Source organism: Carassius carassius, chromosome 2 (assembly GCF_963082965.1).
Source record: "Carassius carassius chromosome 2, fCarCar2.1, whole genome shotgun sequence".
Lineage (NCBI taxonomy): Eukaryota > Metazoa > Chordata > Actinopteri > Cypriniformes > Cyprinidae > Carassius > Carassius carassius.
In genome coordinates this window covers 8,903,549-8,924,511 of record NC_081756.1, presented here as the reverse complement: position 1 = coordinate 8,924,511, position 20,963 = coordinate 8,903,549, and positions in this window count along the sequence as shown.

Genomic DNA, 20,963 nt, shown 5'->3' with positions numbered 1-20,963 from the left:
TCCAATAAATCCACATATAGACATAGAAATTTGATTCAAAGTCTTAAAATACAATTCACAATTTTTTTTTTTTTACATAAATCAATGTATGTGTATTCGAAGGAGTCCATGTAAAATCCTTAATGCTTTATTATCAATGTGTGAATTTAACCCAGTCAATGTAAAGTCAATGTTTATGATGGTTCAGTGTCAATTTTTATATTGACCAGTCCAAGAATTCTAATTTCCTAAGGAAATGTCAAATATCCGGTTCCTGCAAAAGCCAAATTTTCGTAATTGTTCTAGTCAAAAAATTGGTCTTAATCTTTGAGTCGCACCTGACGAACTTTTTTTTATCTGGAAAGGTTTGGATTACCTTCCCAATTATCCATTAATTACGGGGTGCCGAATCATCCCCCAAAAGTACAATATCTCCTGGAATTAAGTTACGAGTTGCAGTGGACCACTTCTGTCTCTCTTGTAAGTACTCCTTTGTCCATAGTTTCCAGAATAGATCTGATATATATTGCACTTGTTACCATCTTCTGCGAGCATATATATCCTCCTTTTGAAATATTCCCGGTGGTAATGATGGTGCAGTTTTTAGAAGCAACAAATGATTGGTTGTTAGTGCTTCCAAATCATTAGGATCAGTAGATTCCTTGGTAATTGGACATCGATAAATGATTGCTTCTGCTTCACATAGAACTGAATGAAGACGATCTTCATCAAGGGTTTGTGTTCTTAAGGTGGCATTAAGAACCTTCATACAGACCTAATCAACCTTTCCCATGTACCTCTGTGATGTGAACCTGTTGGAGGTTTAAAAATCCACTTGATACCTTTCTGCAGAAGCATGTGATTAATCTGAGATTGGTTCAGATCTTGAATAGCTTGTCTCAACTCACGTTCCGCTCCAAGAAAATTTTTACCATTATATATCATATTTCTATGACTTGTCCACGTCTTGCAATGAATCGTCGCAATGCATTCATAAAGGCATCAGTTTATGAATGCAGCTAAAGCGTTAGCACTCGTTAGCTTGTCATTAGCGTTTTCATTCGAACCTATCGCTGTTTTCTTTTCTCCTCTCCCTCGCTACAGTTTTTCACAAGTTCATCAAACAACCGCAGTAAGAATATTTCATCAAGCATGGTGAGTAATGGCTTCTCCTGTCATTGTTTCTTGCACCTCTTGCCACATGTACAGTTTATCTATCTCTGTCGCTGATGAGGGATTCACATGTGATAAATGCAGGGAAATAGTTAGGCTGACAGAGAAGATTTCAGAATTAGAGACACGCATCCAAACTTTAATTGAGGACAGTAAGAATGTTAGGGCTCTAGATACGGCTTTGGATGCGTCTAGCTCAGGGATTCCTGTACATTGTTCGGTTCCGGAAACAGAGCCCCTGCAGCAGGGCAACTGGGTGACGGTGAGGCAGCGTAGTCGTGGGTCAAAACACCGCTCTTCTGTTCCGATCAAAACATTAAACAGGTTCTCCCCACTCAGTGATGCACCCACTGAGAAACCTGATGAAAGTGCTCTAGTTATTGGTGATTCTATTGTACGGAACGTGAATATAGAGACACCAGCCACCATAGTCAAATGTTTACCGGGAGCCAGAGCGCCTGACATCTTGGCAAATTTAAAAGTGCTAGCTAATGCTAAACGTAAATACAGTAAGATTGTTATTCATGCCGGCGCTAATGATGTTCGACTTCGCCAGTCGGAGATCACTAAAAATAACATTAAAGAGGTGTGTGAACTTGCAAGCATAATGTCAGACACTGTAATATGCTCTGGTCCCCTCCCTGCTTACCGTGGTGACGAGATGCATAGCAGATTGTCATCACTCAATGGCTGGATGTCTAAGTGGTGCCCACAGAATAACATAGGTTTCATAGACAATTGGACAAGCTTTTGGGGCAGACCTGACCTGTTTAAAAGAGATGGTCTTCATCCCTCCTGGGGTGGCGCCACTCTTCTCTCTAGAAATATGGCAAATAGTCTTAGTGTTTATACTTGACTAACTGGGGCCCAGGTCAGGAAGCAGACAGACTGGCTAAACCGATCGTCTGCTAGCTACCTCCCATCACAGAGGTCAGTTAATTCTCAGCACATAGAGACTTTTTCACCTAGATATCACACTATAGAGACTGTGTCTGTTCCCCAAACTAGAAAAAACAAAAAACGTCCAAACCAAGTTAAGATTAACAATTTAATTGAAGTTCAACAAATAAAACAGAAGAAATATGGATAAACAAATGATAAAGCTTGGCTTATTGAATATCAGATCCCTTTCTACGAAAACACTTTTTGTAAATAATATGATCACTGATCATAATATAGATGTACTCTGTTTGACAGAAACCTGGCTAAAACCTGATGATTACATTATTTTAAATGAGTCCACCCCCCAAGATTACTGTTATAAACATGAGCCACGTCTAAAAGGCAAAGGGGGAGGTGTTGCTTCAATTTATAACAACGTTTTCAGGATTTCTCAGAGGGCAGGCTTCAAGTATAACTCGTTTGAAGTAATGGTACTTCATATAACATTATCCAGAGAAACAAATGTTAATGATAAATCCCCTGTTATGTTTGTACTGGCTACTGTATACAGGCCACCAGGGCACCATACAGACTTTATTAAAGAGTTTGGTGATTTTACATCCGAGTTAGTTCTGGCTGCAGATAAAGTTTTAATAGTTGGTGATTTTAATATCCATGTTGATAATGAAAACGATGCATTGGGATCAGCATTTATAGACATTCTGAACTCTATTGGTGTTAGACAACACGTTTCAGGACCTACTCATTGTCGAAATCATACTCTAGATTTAATACTGTCACATGGAATTGATGTTGATGGTGTTGAAATTATTCAGCCAAGTGATGATATCTCAGATCATTATTTAGTTCTGTGCAAAATTCATATAGCCAAAATTGTAAATTCTACTTCTTGTTACAAGTATGGAAGAACCATCACTTCTAACAGAAAAGACTGCTTTTTAAGTTATCTTCCTGATGTAACCAAATTCCTTAGCATATCCAAAACCTCAGAACAACTTGATGATGTAACAGAAACTATGGACTCTCTCTTTTCTAGCACTTTAAATAAAGTTGCTCCTTTACACTGAAGGAAGGTTAAGGAAAACAGTTTGACACCATGGTATAATGAGCATACTCGCACCCTAAAGAGAGCAGCCCGAAAAATGGAGCGCAGCTGGAGGAAAACAAAACTAGAGGTATTTCGTATTGCTTGGCGGGAAAGTAACATATCCTACAGAAAAGCATTAAAATCTGCTAGATCCGATTACTTTTCTTCTCTTTTAGAAGAAAACAAACATAACCCCAGGTATTTATTCAATACAGTGGCTAAATTAACGAAAAATAAAGCCTCAACAAGTGTTGACATTTCCCAACACCACAGCAGTAATGACTTTATGAACTACTTTACTTCTAAAATCGATACTATTAGAGATAAAATTGCAACCATTCAGCCGTCAGCTACAGTATCACATCAGACAGTGCACTATAGACCCCCTGAGGAACAGTTCCACTCATTCTCTACCATAGGAGAGGAAGAATTGTATAAACTTGTTAAATCATCTAAACCAACAACATGTATGTTAGACCCTATACCATCTAAGCTCCTAAAAGAGGTGCTTCCAGAAGTCATAGATCCTCTTCTGACTATTATTAATTCCTCATTGTCATTAGGATATGTCCCCAAAACCTTCAAACTGGCTGTTATTAAGCCTCTCATCAAAAAACCACAACTTGACCCCAAAGAACTAGTTAATTATAGACCAATCTCGAATCTCCCTTTTCTGTCCAAGATACTAGAAAAGGTGGTATCCTCACAATTATATTCCTTCTTAGAGAAAAATGGTATATGTGAGGATTTCCAGTGAGGATTTAGACCGTATCATAGTACTGAGACTGCTCTCCTTAGAGTTACAAATGATCTGCTCTTATCATCTGATCGTGGGTGTATCTCTCTATTAGTTTTATTGGATCTTAGTGCTGCGTTTGACACAATTGACCACAACATTCTTTTGCATAGACTTGAACACTTTGTTGGAATCAGTGGAAGTGCATTAGCATGGTTTAAATCGTACTTATATGACCGCCATCAGTTCGTAGCAGTGAATGAAGATGTATCCTATCGATCACAAGTGCAGTATGGAGTACCCTCAAGGCTCAGTACTAGGGCCGCTACTCTTCACGCTTTATATGTTACCCTTGGGAGATATCATCAGGAAACATGGTGTTAGCTTTCACTGTTATGCTGATGATACTCAGCTCTATATTTCTTCGCAGCCCGGTGAAACACACCAATTTGAAAAACTAATGGATTGCATAGTCGATATAAAAAACTGGATGACGAGTAATTTCTTACTGCTAAATTCTGAAAAAACAGAGGTGTTAATTATAGGACCTAAAAACTCCGCTTGTAATAACCTAGAACACTGTCTAAGACTTGATGGTTGCTCTGTCAATTCTTCGTCATCAGTTAGGAACCTAGGTGTGCTATTTGATCGCAATCTTTCCTTAGAAAGCCACGTTTCTAGCATTTGTAAAACTGCATTTTTCCATCTCAAAAATATATCTAAACTACGGCCTATGCTCTCAATGTCAAATGCAGAAATGTTAATCCATGCATTTATGACCTCAAGGTTAGATTATTGTAATGCTTTATTGGGTGGTTGTTCTGCATGCTTAGTAAACAAACTACAGCTAGTCCAAAATGCAGCAGCAAGAGTTCTTACTAGAACCAGGAAGTATGACCATATTAGCCCGGTCCTGTCAACACTGCACTGGCTCCCTATCAAGCATCGCATAGATTTTAAAATATTGCTTATTACTTATAAAGCCCTGAATGGTTTAGCACCTCAGTATTTGAATGAGCTCCTTTTACATTATAATCCTCTACGTCCGCTACGTTCTCAAAACTCAGGCAATTTGATAATACCTAGAATATCAAAATCAACTGCGGGCGGCAGATCCTTTTCCTATTTGGCGCCCAAACTCTGGAATAACCTACCTAACATTGTTCGGGAGGCAGACACACTCTTGCAGTTTAAATCTAGATTAAAGACCCATCTCTTTAACCTGGCATACACATAACATACTAATACGCTTTTATTATCCAAATCCGTTAAAGGATTTTTAGGCTGCATTAATTAGGTAAACCGGAACTGGAAACACTTCCCATAACACCCTATGTACTTGCTACATCATTAGAAGAATGGCATCTACGCTAATATTTGTCTGTTTCTCTCTTGTTCCGAGGTCACCGTGGCCACCAGATCCAGTCTGTGTCCAGATCAGAGGGTCACTGCAGTCACCCGGATCCAGTACGTATCCAGACCAGATGCTGGATCAGCACCTAGAAAGGACCTCTACATCCCTGAAAGACAGCGGAGACCAGGACAACTAGAGCCCCAGATACAGATCCCCTGTAAAGACCTTGTCTAAGAGGAGCACCAGGACAAGACCACAGGAAACAGATGATTCTTCTGCACAATCTGACTTTGCTGCAGCCTGGAATTGAACTACTGGTTTCGTCTGGTCAGAGGAGAACTGGCCCCCCAACTGAGCCTGGTTTCTCCCAAGGTTTTTTTCTCCATTCTGTCACCGATGGAGTTTCGGTTCCTTGCCGCTGTCGCCTCTGGCTTGCTTAGTTGGGGACACTTCTTCTACAGCGATATCGTTGACTTGATTGCAAATAAATGCACAGACACTACTTAAATGAACAGAGATGACATAACTGAATCCAATGATGAACTGCCTTTAACTATCATTTTTGCATTATTGACACTGTTTTCCTAATGAATGTTGTTCAGTTGCTTTGACGCAATGTATTTTGTTTAAAGGGCTATATAAATAAAGGTGACTTTGACTTTGACTTTGACTTTCCAGTGATGGCACTACCTTAGCACGAATTGCTAAACAAGTGAAGATAACCTCGTATTTCTTCACAATGCTTCCCTTGCTCTTAATTTCGAAGGGTCCAAAACAGTCAACTCCAACATAAGTGAATGGAGGTGTATCTTGGAGAAACTCTATCTAGAGGTAGATCTGCCATCTGTCGAAGATTAAAGCGCTAATCATGGGAGATTTTAATATTCACGTTGATAATACAAATGATGCATTAGGACTTAACTTTAGTGACCTAATAAACTCTTTTGGAGTCAAGCAAAGGTCTCGGTGTCACGGCAGGGATCCAATGAGGCATGGAGATAGAACCAATTGCGAGTAAGTCTTTTATTAAGGGCAATCCAAAAGGGTAAACAGTCCAGGCAGAGGTCGATACCAAACAAAACCAAACCAAACATAAACAAACAAGGACACAAGACAAGAGCACGACAAGATGACGGACATGAATTAACAACGACTCCGTGACACATACTAAGACAGACCGGGTTATATACACAAGGAGAGGCAAATGCTAATGGGAAACTGACAGGGTGTGATGATAGGTAATTAGTGACAGCTGGGTGCAATAATTAAGCAGGGACGTGAGGAATGTGATTAATGAAGTGAAAGACACCGTGGGAAAAGAGGACATCTAGTGGACACCCAGGGAACACAACCCAGACACTGTGACAGTACCCCCCCCCTCTACGGAGCGGCTCCCAGACGCGCCACGACAAGACACAACACAGAGACAAGGAGGGAGGCGGACAGGTGGAGGCTCAGGGGGAGGGAAGGAGGGCCAGAAAGGAAACATAGGAAACAGACACCAGAAGTGTAAACACAAAACAGGGAGACCAGGAGGGAGGAGGACCGGAGGAGGTCCAGGGGGAGGGACAGAGGGCCAGGCTAACAGAGGGGAACCGACAGAAAACACAACAGAAAACGAAAAACATAAGTCCGTGAAGGACTTCACGTGGCGCCCACCAGGGCGGAACAGAAGACCACCACAACCGTGTGGTCAAGGCGGAAGCCCCCCAGGGCGGAGCAGAAGACCACCACACCCCTGTGGTCAAGGCGGAAGCCCTCCAGGGCGGGGCAGACGACCACCACAACCCTGTGGTCAAGGCGGAAGCCCCCCAGGGCGGAGCAGAAGACCACCACACCCCTGTGGTCAAGGCGGAAGCCCCCCAGGGTGGAGCAGAAGACCACCACAACCTTGTGGTCGAGGCCAGAGTTCCCCAGGGCGGAGCAGAAGACCACCACATCCTTGTGGTCGAGGCTGGAGTTCCCCGGGGCAGAACAGAAGACCACCACATCCTTGTGGTCAAGGCTGGTGTTCCCCAGGGCGGAGCAGAAGACCACCACCACCATGTGGTCAGGGCGGAAGGCCCCCAGGACGGAGCAGAAGACCACCACCCCCCTGTGGTCAAAGCGGAAGCCCTCCAGGGCGGAGCAGAAGACCACCACATCCCTGTGGTCGATGCACAAAGCCCCCAGGGCGGATCAGAAGCCCACCACTTCCGTGCGGCCGGATCAACGGGAGGACGAGACTCTGGTAATTCCATGGTGTCTCTACTGGACTCCAGAAGATCGGTGCTGGCCTGACACTGGTCATGAAGATCATTGGTGACTTGCCTTTGTTCATGAAGATCAGAGGTGACTTGCCTTTGTTCATGAAGATCAGAGGTGACTTGACTCAGTCCTTGAAGATCATCGGTGACTTGACTCAGTCCTTGAAGATCACCGGTGACTTGACTCAGTCCTTGAAGATCACCGGTGACTTGACTCAGTCCTTGAAGATCACCGGTGCCTTGACTCAGTCCTTGAAGATCACCGGTGCCTTGACTTGACTCTGAAAGGTCAACGGTGCCTTGACTTGACTCTGAAAGGTCAACGGTGACTTGACTTGACTCTGAAAGGTCAACGGTGACTTGACTTGACTCTGAAAGGTCAACGGTGACTAGCCCTGACTCTGGAGGATCAGCGGTGACTAGCCCTGACTCTGGAGGATCAGCGGTGACTAGCCCTGACTCTGGAGGGTTAACAGTGACTAGACTTGACTCTGGAGGGTCATCTGGAACCCGACTCGACTCTGGAGGGTCATCAATGACTAGCCCTGACTCTGGAAGGTCGTCGGTGACTAGCCCTGACTCTGGAAGGTCATCGGTGACTAGCCCTGACTCTGGAGGGTCATCGGTGACTAGCCCTGACTCTGGAGGGTCATCGGTGACTAGCCCTGACTCTGGAGGGTCATCGCTGACTAGCCCTGACCCTGGAAGGTCATCGGTGACTAGCCCTGACCCTGGAAGGTCATCGGTGACTAGCCCTGACCCTGGAAGGTCATCGGTGACTAGCCCTGACTCTGGAGAGTTCCCTGGCACCTGACTCGACTCAGGAGAGTTCCCTGGCACCTGACTCGACTCTGGAGAGTTCCCTGGCACCTGATTCGACTCTGGAGAGTTCCCTGGCACCTGACTCGACTCTGGAGAGTTCACTGGCAACTGACTCGACTCTGGAGAGTTCACTGGCACCTGACTCGACTCTGGAGAGTTCACTGGCACCTGATTCGACTCTGGAGAGTTCACTGGCACCTGACTCGACTCTGGAGAGTTCACTGGCACCTGACTCGAATCTGGAGAGTTCACAGGCACCTGACTCGACTCTGGAGGGTCAACTGGCACCTGAATCGACTCCGGAGGGTCAGCTGAGACTCTCATCCTGTGCAGCGGCGCTGGGCAAGCAGCCATTTTGGGCCATGACTCTGAACAGGCGGCCATCTTGTACTGTGGTGCTGGACTGGCGGCCATCTGGTGTTGTGGCGCTGGACTGGCGGCCATCTTGTACTGTGGCGCTGGACCGGTGGCCAATTTGGGCATTGGCGCTGGGTTAGCGGCCATCTTGTGCAGTGGCGCTGGACCGGTGGCCAATTTGGGCATTGGCGCTGGGTTAGCGGCCATCTTGTGCAGTGGCGCTGGACTGACGGCCATCTTGTGCTGTGGCGCTGGACTGACGGCCATCTGGTGCTGTGGTGCTGGGCTGACGACCACCACGCCGGAAGAGACAGAAGTGGCTGGGGCATCCCACCGAAGCCGATGCTGCAGGTAGCGCACGAATTCCCAGAATTCCAGTGTCTCTAACTGCAACAACTCCTCCTGAGACACTGGATCATCCAGCCCGCCATTAAAATAGTCCTTGAGGGCCGCATCGTTGTAGCCCATGCCCTCGGCCAGGGACCAGAACACCTGAGCCAGGGCACCCACTTCATTGCCCTCTTGGCGGAGGGCGATCAACCGAAGGTACTTGGTTCGCCGCTCCGCCATCTTGGCTGGGGAACGGAAAAGTGACATACCACTGGTTCCTAGTGTGACAGAGTCATTCTGTCACGGCAGGGATCCAATGAGGCACGGAGATAGAACAAATTGCGAGTAAGTCTTTTATTAAGGGCAATCCAAAAGGGTAAACAGTCCAGGCAGAGGTCGATACCAAACAAAACCAAACCAAACATAAACAAACAAGGACACAAGGCAAGAGCACGACAAGATGACGGACATGAATTAACAACGACTCCGTGACACATACTAAGACAGACCGGGTTATATACACAAGGAGAGGCAAATGCTAATGGGAAACTGACAGGGTGTGATGATAGGTAATTAGTGACATCTGGGTGCAATAATTAAGAAGGGACGTGAGGAATGTGATTAATGAAGTGAAAGACAACGTGGGAAAAGAGGACATCTAGTGGACACCCAGGGTACACAACCCAGACACTGTGACACTCGGGGCCCATTAACCATTTTAATCATACACTAGATTTAATTATATTGCATGGAATCGATCTTACTGATATAGATATCGTACCTCAAAGTGATGATGTTACAGACCATTTCCTTGTATCGTTCATGCTGCGTATCACTGATATTAACTATATGTCTCAGCGTTACCGTCTGGGCAGAATTATTGTTCCAGCCAGCAAAGACAGATTTGCAAATATCCTACCTGATCTATCTCAACTGCTATTTGTTCCCAAAAATACATATGAACTAGATGAAATGACTGGCAACATGGGTTCTATTTTCTCTAATACATTAGAAGCTGTTGCCCCCATCAAATTGAAAAAGGTTAGAGAAAAAAGTACTGTGCCATGGTATAACAGTAATACTCACTCTCTCAAGAAAGAAACTTGTAGTCTTAAATGTAAATGGAGAAAAACTAACTTGGAAGTTTTTAGAATGGAAAAACAGTATGTCCTGCTATAGACAGGCTCTAAAAACTGCTAGGGCAGAGCATAAACACAAACTCATAGAAAATAACTAAAACAATCCAAGGTTTTTATTTAGCACAGTGGCTAAATTAACAAATTACCAGACACCACCTGATTCAAATATTCCATTAACGTTTAATAGTAATGACTTATCAAATTATCTAAGCTAACAGAGTGTGTTAAAAATATAAAAGGATGACCAATAATTTTCTCTTATTAAATTCAGATAAGACAGAGATATTAAAGGAGCTGTATGTAAGAAATATATTTCAATTAATCATAAAATGGCCCTGATGTGTCACTAGACATTAAGAAATCATGTTCATTTCAAATACTTATATCACTGACAACAGTAGTCCGGCCAGGATATTGTCATTTAAACAGTGGACTTGCAGCCCTCAACTGATGTTGATGTTGTCATTTTGTGTTTTGGCCTGACGCGCCTCCCTCCACCTATCTACCAATCACGAAGTCAGTAGTGTTTCGGGATCCGTGTTGCCAGCTTTGCTGTAACCTAGCCTAACTCCAGTCGGATAAAAATGTCTAATGTTACTAAATCAAAAAGACCTCGTTATAATTCAGAAATTCGTCGTGACAAAGTCCGAAATAAAACCAGAATTTGTATTGGAGATGCTTTTGAAAGATGGAGACGGCTGAAAACGGAGAAGAATTTGAACACAGACGCCAACTTTGCTAATTTTCTCCTGGACAGGTAAGATTCATCTATGCTTGGCTAACTTGTACTTGATGTCAATGGACATTTCATATATTCATGACAGTCGAACAAAGTTATGCATGTTTGTGCAAAGTAACATAACGTTAGCTCACATGGACGTATGCTAACATTAGCAATGTATTATAGGAGCCCGTTTCTCTGTCATTATGCTGAGACGCTGAGGAAAACAACATTAGCACACCCATTATGGCAATTTGAAAAAAAACTTACTGTGTACGTCTGTTCGTCACTTGCCATTGGAAGCTCATTGAAGCAGCCTACGTTTCTGCTGAATCCTGCAGCTTATCTGGCAACCTCAAGTCAGGGGGTAGGGGATACACCACTCTACAGTATTATTATAATGATTGCAGTACCAGTTTTGGCCACAATCCTACATACGGCTCCTTTAATTATTGGACCAAAAAACAGTACACAGAATCTTGAAGATTACAATTTGCAACTAGACGGATGCACTGCTACTTCCTCTACAGTCAAAAATATGGGCGTTATATTAGACAGCAACTTGTCTTTTGAAAATCATATTTCCCATGTTACAAAAACTGCATTCTTCCATCTTAGAAACACTGCCAAGCTACAAAACATGTTACCTGTTTCTGATGCAGAAAAACTAGTTCATTCATTCATGACCTATAGACTGGACTATTGTAATGCACTTCTAGGTGGTTGTCCTGCATCTTCAATAAACAAGCTACAGGTAGTCCAAAATGCAGCAGCTAGAATCCTTACCAGGTCAAGAAAATATGTTCAATTTTACAGTCTCTGCACTGGCTACCTATTAAGTTCCGTATCAGTTACAAATTATCATTACTTACCTATAAGGCCTTAAATGGTTTAGCTCCTGCATACCTAGCTAGACTTATACCACGTTACAATCCATCACGCTCCCTAAGGTCACAAAACACTGGACTTTTGGTAGTTCCTAGGATAGCAAAGTCCACTAAAGGAGGTAGAGCTTTTTCACATTTGGCTCCCAAACTCTGGAATGGCCTTCCTGATAATGTTCGGGGTTCAGACACACTCTCTCTGTTTAAATCTAGATTAAAAACGCATCTCTTTCGCCAAGCATTCGAATAATGTATCTCTTAAATTGTGACTGCAGTTGCATCTGATCAAATGTGCATTCTTATTCTTTAGCTTGGGCTAAACTAATTAATTTTACTTTGTTGGAACAGCAGCTATGCTAATGATGTCTCTATTTGTTTCTATGTTTTGCCACGGGAGCTCCAGTCTGGATCCAGAACACCGGAGAAGAGATGATGCTGACCCCTAAGAGGACCGAAGATGATGCTAAACCTGAATCAACAAACAGAAATAACAAATATTGCTACAAGTGTGACTGCATCATATAATAATTGCTGTTAATAATGTTCATCGTCTGGCTGAGTACGTCTTGTATAAATTTTTCTGAAAATCCTGTCATACGCGCACAAACTGACAGTCACCACTTATAAGCTACTACTAAATATTGTAGAAACTTAATTTTCTGTAAAGTTGCTTTGCAATTATTTGTATTGTAAAAAGCGCTATACAAATAAACTTGAATTTAATTGAATTGTGTATAGGCATCAGGTAACTCCCAAAAGTCTTCTTCATTCAAACCAGTTACCTCTAAATCAGAAACAACATGGGTGTTTATGACTTTCTCCTGACCCACAGTACGAAATTAGAGAATATTGGTCCTTTAACCCAAAATACCAAGCCTATTCATCAATCCAGATGAACAAAATACTGCTGTGTTACCCTGGTCCAGAAAAGCATATGTAGTCAAAGTCCAATTTCCCCTCTTAGATTTCACTTGCACAGGAACAATAGAAAGTTTACATTCATATTCACCAGCCCCAATATATCCACTGCACTTAACAAATTCTGGAGCACTGTCCATTAGTTTCTTTGCTTGCTTTAAATCAGTCCTGTTTTCTCTTGGGTAAATGTGGAGTAAACTAGGCTGCTTAAGATTACACTCTTCGCATGTAAGGCGATTTCAACAATATTTACTGATGTGCCCAATACACATACAGCCAAAACAAATGCCATTTTCAAGAATGAAATCTTTTCGCCATGAATCCTCTTTTCCAATAGAGGGCACAATTCCAAAGTGTGTTCACATTTACAGAACAACTCTTGTTGCTGAGTGAAACCTTTCTGTTAGTTCCCATTTCTAATTTCTTTTTCATTGCTGTAACAGTCGTAGCAAAACTGCTTCTTTTAGTTTTAATATGAGACTGAGAATTGCATTTGTTAACTAATTTACTTCCTGCTAATGTTGGGAAATCCTGAATGTTTCCAAATACAGGATCACTGGATTCTGAAAGCAGGCTCGCACGCTCCGACGACTGGAATCAAACAAGAGCAGCATGATGTATGGATCTACTTTCACTCACTCTAATGAGAAGGATTGCCTGCTTGGATGCTCGGAATAGCGGGATCGATGATTTGGTTGTTGTCTGTTGACATCGAATTAAATTTTATTTGTTGGTGTTTGCTGATGGTTTGTAAGGGCTCAGCAGTTTGCTGGGTTGCCGTTTTTGTTTGTTGACTTAATTGTAGCGGCCAAATCCAACCAATGCCGCAGGAGCTAAGTACTGAAATAATTTGTGACTCGTCAATCATCGATTTGCATCTTGAAATTTATTTGATTGTTCAAAAACTTCACACTGACAGATATCTTGAAGCACTCGAAGATCTTATAGATTCAAGGCAATATTTGATGAATTTATGGTCAACAAACCAATGTGTGCTCCCGCACTCATACCCCTTCCTTCCTTCCCTCCTTCACACAACAGGTGCTTTAATCATCACATAATTAATGACACTCCCACATTTTCCCACGGTCACATGACATCACACATGAATATTTACATGGCTACTATATTTGTTATAAACAAATCCATCAAGAAATTTTTAACTAACGGTTTCTTCAGACTAAAATGTGAGTCCTCTATCCATAAAAAAAATCTATCTCGTCTGAATCAGGAGAGAAATATGCACGCATCAATCACCATTTACAAGCAAAAACAGTAAATATTTGGGGTGGATTTTGATGTGAGATGACAACAGAGGATGAGTTATTTATGGAACATGGACTCTTGTAAGTTTGTTTCTTACAAACCTGCAGCTTTTCGCTTCACAAGACATTGATTGTTGAGAGCGGTGTGGATTACTTGTGGATTATTGTAATGTTTTTATCAGCTGTTTGAACTCGTTCTGATTCATTTACTGCAGAGGATTCTTTGGTGAGCAAGTGATACAAAGTTTAAATGACCTATTCTTATCATTTTACCAATCTACTAGTGGCACTGGACCTTAGGACTGCATTTGACCCAATCGACCATAACATTCTTTTGAATAGACTAGAAAATTATGTTGGCATTAGAGGAATTGATTGGTTCAAATCATACTTATTTGATCGATCATCATCAGTTTGTAACAGTGAATGACAATGTATCATACTGATCACAAGTGCAGTATGTAGAACCACAACTAGAACAATGTTTAACAGTTGATGGCTGTGCCGTCAGTTCTTCGGCATCGGTTAGGAACCTATGTGTGCTATTTGATAGCAATCTTTCTTTTGAGAGGCATTTTTCTAGCATTTGTAAAACCACATTTTTCCATCTTAAAAATATATTGTATCTACAGTAGACTATAGTATGACCTATACTTTCAATGTCAAACGCAGAAAAGTTCATGCGTTCACGACCTTAAAGGGATAGTTCACCCAAAAATCAAAATTTTGTCGTTAATAACTCAAAGTAGTCCATGTGACATCAAAGGGTCAGTTAGAATTTTTGAAGCATCGAAAATACATTTTGGTCCAAAAATAGCAAAAACTACAACTTTATTCATTATTGTCTTCTCTTCCGTGTCTGTTGTGAGAGAGAGTTCAAAACAAAGCAGTTTGTGATATCCAGTTCACGAACGAATCATTCGTTGTAAACGGATCTTTTTGAACCAGTTCACCAATCGAACCGAATCATTTTAAACAGTCCGCGTTTCAAATGACTTAAGCTGTTTCTGAACTGATTCTGTGCTAATGTTATGAGCGCGGGTAAACCGAAGGCTTGAATCAAGGGCAATCATCGCCAATGACGCCTTTACGTCGAGCGCAAAAGAACCGGTGAACTGTTTTCTTCAACCGGTTTATTGAATCGAACTGTCCGAAAGAACTACTGGTGATCCGAAAACCGATGCAACCGGTTCTTGACTCGTGAACGAGTCAGTCTTTTGTTCGTTATCTGGCTCGGCTCGGCTCGATGTTCATCTTCAGTTATATAATTAACTAATAAATATTTTATATTTGAATATATTTTAAAATTAAATTTATTGAGATTTTAAAGCTTTCTAAATAAAAGTATTCATTTCTATAGTTTCTTTTCCCACAATTTTAATGATATACAGTATAATGTTCCAGAGGCTCTTTATTTCACATAAATGCTGATCTTTGGATCCTTCTATTCATCAAAGAATGCTGAAAAAAATTTACTCATGTTTTAAATATTGAAAATCAGCATATTAGAATTATTTGATTTCTTAAGGATGTGACACTAAAGACTGAAGAGTAATGATGTTGAAAATTCACCTTTGATCACAGGAATAAATTACATTTTAAAATATATTCAAATAGAAAATAGTTATTTTAAATTGCAAAAATATTTCACAGTACTACTGCTTTTTCTGTACTTTGGATCAAATAAACGCAGGCTTGGTGAGCAGAAGAGACTTCTTTAAAAACAATAAAAATCTTACTGTTCATAAACTGTTGGCTGGTAGGCTATGGATTACAGAAATGTTATATTGTAATTTTTTATATTATATTGTAATGTAAATATATATATATAAAATTTCTGTCCCCCTCACTTCTGAAAAGATGTCTACGCCCCTGTAAGAGAGAGAGAGACGCACAGAATGCAGGTTATTCACTTATTCAACTAAAATAATTAGTTGCGTAAAACCTTAAGTCACATGGAAAACATCAAGCACTCTTCTCGAGAAAGCAGGTGCTCCATGCCTGCAGGCTTTCCAAACAGTATTTGTTGCAATGTGCGGTTGTGTCACGGGACATCTCAGCTGACACACAACACGTCACTGACATGCTGTCTAATACATCAGCACTATCAGTGTCATGCTCTCTGAACACTGATGACCCCTATAATGCTCCGTGGGGTTTCTGTGTAAAACACATTGCAAATCAATTAATTATACATGGAAGGGAAAGCAAATTTATGCACAAATAATCATGGTACTTAATCTTAATTTATCTCCTCATGTAACAAAAGGAATACTTATTCTGTGTCATGAAGACCTGATATGGATCAGAATGCATTCATACTGACTGTCGTGCGAGTGGAAAGACTTTCATTCAAGATGCAGGCTCATTATTCTTCAAATATGTGCACTGTCTCCAAGTGTCACACATGGTTGCACTTTAAATATTTGCAAATCTCTTTTTAGAATTTAATGTCCAAAAAAATGCACTGTTGCCCAAAAGTATTTAGACATCAAATCCACACTTAATTTATAAACTTCACTGCACAGATAGAATATCTAACTTGATCTTTCCGTGCGATTTTTGCAATGACATAACCGAATGGTGTTAAGACAATAAGATTCAATACAAGTTGGACTAACGTTGTTAGTTGGATGTAACAGACTTCTTTTTGGGAAATGTTTTGCTAAATGCATTGTTTGATATTTTGTTTATGCAATGATATTCGGGCATGTTATAATACAGGGACATCTCAATAAATTAGAATGTAGTGGAAAAGTTAATTTATTTTAGCAATTTAACTCAAATTGTGAAATTGTGAAGAACTGGACTGTTGTCCTGTGGTCCAAATACCTCTTTTCAGAGGAGAGCAAGTTTTGCATTTCATTTGGAAACCAAGGTCCTAGAATCTGGTCCTAAAGTCACTTCACAACTTTGGAGCACTTCATGCTTCCTTCTGCTGACCAACTTTTTGAAGATGTTGATTTCATTTTCATCTGTACACACTGCCAAAAGCACCAAAAGTTGGTTAAATGACCATGGTGTTGGTGTGCTTGACTTGCCAGCAAACTCACCAAACCTGAACCCCAGAGAGAATCTATGGCGCAGTGTTGTATAAAGTACTTGAAAGTCATACTCAAGTAAAGTACAGATATCTTACCAGAAAATTACTTTGGTAGAAGTTGAAGTCACGTTTAGAATTTTACTTGAGTAAAAGTCTCAAAGTATGTGATATGTATTGTACTTAAGTATTTTTTAACACCGCTTGAGTAGCAATATTGTGTTCAGTTTTAACTATTTCTTCCATTTTGTATTTTTGGGTAATAATAAGAAGCACTTGTTCTAGAACTTAGTGTCTTTCATTCTAACACAAGAACACATTTTTTTTAAATGTCCATCTTAAATAGCATGCATTTACACAGTTTATGTATCTCAGAGGGGACATTGATTAATTTAAACTGCAGATACAGTTAAATAAAAAGGTCTAATATTTAGTTTTTAACATAAAACGTTGATTATTGACATTTGAAATAATTGAAAAAATGGAGGGGTAGTCTAAATGTGAAATTAAAACCGCCAGTAGGTGACAGCAAGTGAATGTTAATGAGCGAGTCATTGAGATTCAACCGATTCATTCAAATGGCAGATTTATTCAATAAGTAAACACTGTCCATTGCTCGAAGATGCAAAAATAGGCAAAAACAAACAAACAAAAAAAAACAATAGCCTGTCTAAAATATAAGTCACTTATTGCTTTACTGAACTTGTATAACATGATTATTGTGTTTATGCATCTGCAGAAAAACGGTTCTCTTTGTGTGATATAGATTAATTTAACTAAATCAATGTGCGTGGACTCTGTGTGTGATTTGGTGATGTTAATATTATAGAAGCAGATTAGTCTCAAATATAATTCATGCAAAAAACACGATTCACACATGCGTAGACAATTTCACATGCATGAAACCTAATTCACGTACAAACAAAAAAAATTCACATGCGTGAAAAAAAATATATTCACAAAAAGCAATTCACAAGCGCAAAATATAATTATATATTTATAAAATACATTTCACAAATGCAAAAAACTATTTGTAGATATACAACTGTGCACAAAAACGATTCTCTGAATGTACGAATCGTCATTTACTACGAATCCACTCGGATTTGTGTGTGTGTGTTTTTGAGACTTTCCTGGCAGAGCTCTCTTCCCACTTGGGTCTGTCGTACTCTTTAGCCAATCAGATGCGAGCTTACCATTCAACCAATCATATCATAAGCCACTGAGTGCATTCAAGGAGCACGATTCTGCGCACCTTTAGCGCAATATGGATTAATTAGAACGGAAATTAAGCCTTTACATCAGTAATCCAGCATGGCGAATGAAGAATGGGAAGCACAGGTAAGAGTTTAGTTTATTTCATAAAAGTCTGAGTTTACACATTTTATAGTTTACACATTCAATCAAGACAAGAAAAAAATACAGTTTTAACAGGACAGTTACAGTAATTATAAATTAAACTGCAATCAGGATAGTAAAAAGAAAGACCTGTAAAGACTTAACATTACATTTTGAGAGTTGTGAAATTATAATTCTAAATAACCTTGTTTTATAAATTGATGTCTGTTAGGTCAGTGTGTACTTTCTTACAGTAATACATTTTAAAACATGTAGCCTAGTCATTGTTAACCACTACGTTTATAATTACTGTAACTGTCCTGTTAAAACTGTATTTTTTCTTGTCTTGATTGAATGTGTAAACTATAAAATGTGTAAACTCAGACTTTTATGAAATAAACTAAACTCTTACCCGTGCTTCCCGTTCTTCATTCGCCATGCTGGATTACTGATGTAAAGGCTTAATTTCCGTTCCAAATAATCCATATTGCGCAAAAGGTGCGCAGAATCGTGCTCCTTGAATGCACCCAGTGGCTTATGATATGATTGGTTGAATGGTAAGCTCGCATCTGATTGGCTAAAGAGTACGACAGACCCACGTGGGAAGAGAGCTCTGCCAGGAAAGTCTCAAAAACACACACACACACAAATCCGAGTGGATTCGTAGTAAATGACGATTCATACATTCAAACACTCCTACATTTTAAACATTCAAAGGTTTATGTGCACAGTTGTATATCTACAAATAGTTTTTTGCATTTGTGAAATGTATTTTATAAATATATAATTTTATTTTGCGCATGTGAATTGCTTTTTGTGAATATATTTTTTTTTTTCACGCACGTGAATTTTTTTGTGTGTACGTGAATTAGGTTTCATGAATGTGAAATAGTCTACGCATGTGTGAATCGTGTTTTTTGCGTGAATTATATTTAAGACTAATCTGCTTCCATAAATATAGCCTACTTGATAATGCAGATTGCACATCATTACAACAACACTTGCCATATTATCACAGACGATGCTGTATAACCATAGTGTATAACATACCGCAGACTCGACTTGAGTGGGAAATGAAATCATCCGCGGTTATGTGACTTGTTTGCACGTGAGCAAAGGTTTTTTTTTTAGGAGTCGAACTTGCAAACGCCAGACCACTGATTCGTCAAACCTGCTTTCCTGCAGTCCGTGCTCTTCTGACTACAAAAAATTGGCTGAAATAGTACAGACACCACCCCCCCCCCCCCCCCCCCAAAAAAAAAAACACATAAGTACTCTAACGAAGTATTTTTTACTTCGTTACATAACACCACTGCTATGGGGTGTTGTCACGAGGAAAATGAGCAACAAGAGACCAAAAAATGCAGATAGGCTGAATTCCACTGTGAAAGAAACCTGGGCTTCTAACCACCTGAGTAGTTCCACAAACTGATCACCTCCATGCCACACTGAATTGAATTATTGCTCTCATGAAGTATTTTAATTTATTGAGATGAATTGGTGAGTTTTTTAAAAAAAAAAAAAATGTGTATCAAAATCATCACAATTAAAAGAACCAAAGGCTTAAACTACTTCAGTCTGTGTGCATTGAATTTAATACACGAGTTTCAAAATTTGAATTGAATTACTGAAATAAATGAACTTATCCTCTACATTCTAATTCATTGAGATGCACTTGTATATTGCATTAGTGCAGGCTGCAGGGAGGAATTTTGAAACAATGATTTTTCATAACATAATAATTAGCAACTTGCATATACATTTTTTCATACCTCACACGCTATTAACCCATATTCAGAAAAAAAAGTAGGGCTTTTATCAAGTTTCAGTTAGCACTATGAGTGCGCTGAAAGGTTACTAAGTTTTCATAAGATTATAGCACTGTTCTGGACCCACATTTATTATGCTGAGTTTGGATTACTATCATTTTTATAATCAAAAATAAATCAAAAACGTGTCATAAGAGAGCCCCAAAAATATAATGCTAACAAGTTTCTGTTATGCAAAGCATTAAAGGCTTGTGCAGGTTTGTCTGTGAGTCATGTGTCATATCTTCTCCTTTGTCTCCTTCATGCCCAGGGCAGATAAGACACCTCAACAGAAAGACACACCTATTCACACCTGCGTGCCTCAGAGTTTTGCAGTGTACACAGCCTCAGGAACATTATTCATATATAGAATCTAACTGAAGTGGAAATGCAAAGCTTCATGACAAAACTGCAAGATCTACTTGTCAGTGATCTCAAAGTATGATGGATTTAAGACCTGTTTACCCCAACAGCCAAATGAATATATGTTGGATCGAACAAAAGTTGAATTCCTTCTCTGAAGATGATGCAAGCATACACTACTGTTCAAAAATTTGGGTTTGTTTTTAATGTCTTATGATCACCAAGGCTCCATTTATTTCATAAAAAAAATACAGTAAAACAGTGATATTGCTTAATATTTTTACCATTTAAAAAAACTGTTTTCTATTTGAATGTGTTTTAAAATGTATTTTATTTGTGTATTTTATCCGATCCTTCAAAATCATTCTAATATACTGATTTGCTGCTCAGGAAACTTTCTTAGTATTATCGATGTTGAAAACAGTTGTGCTGAAAGTTAAAACAGCATTTGTTTTTAAACAGAAATCTTTTGTAACATTATAAATGACCATGCGTTGACT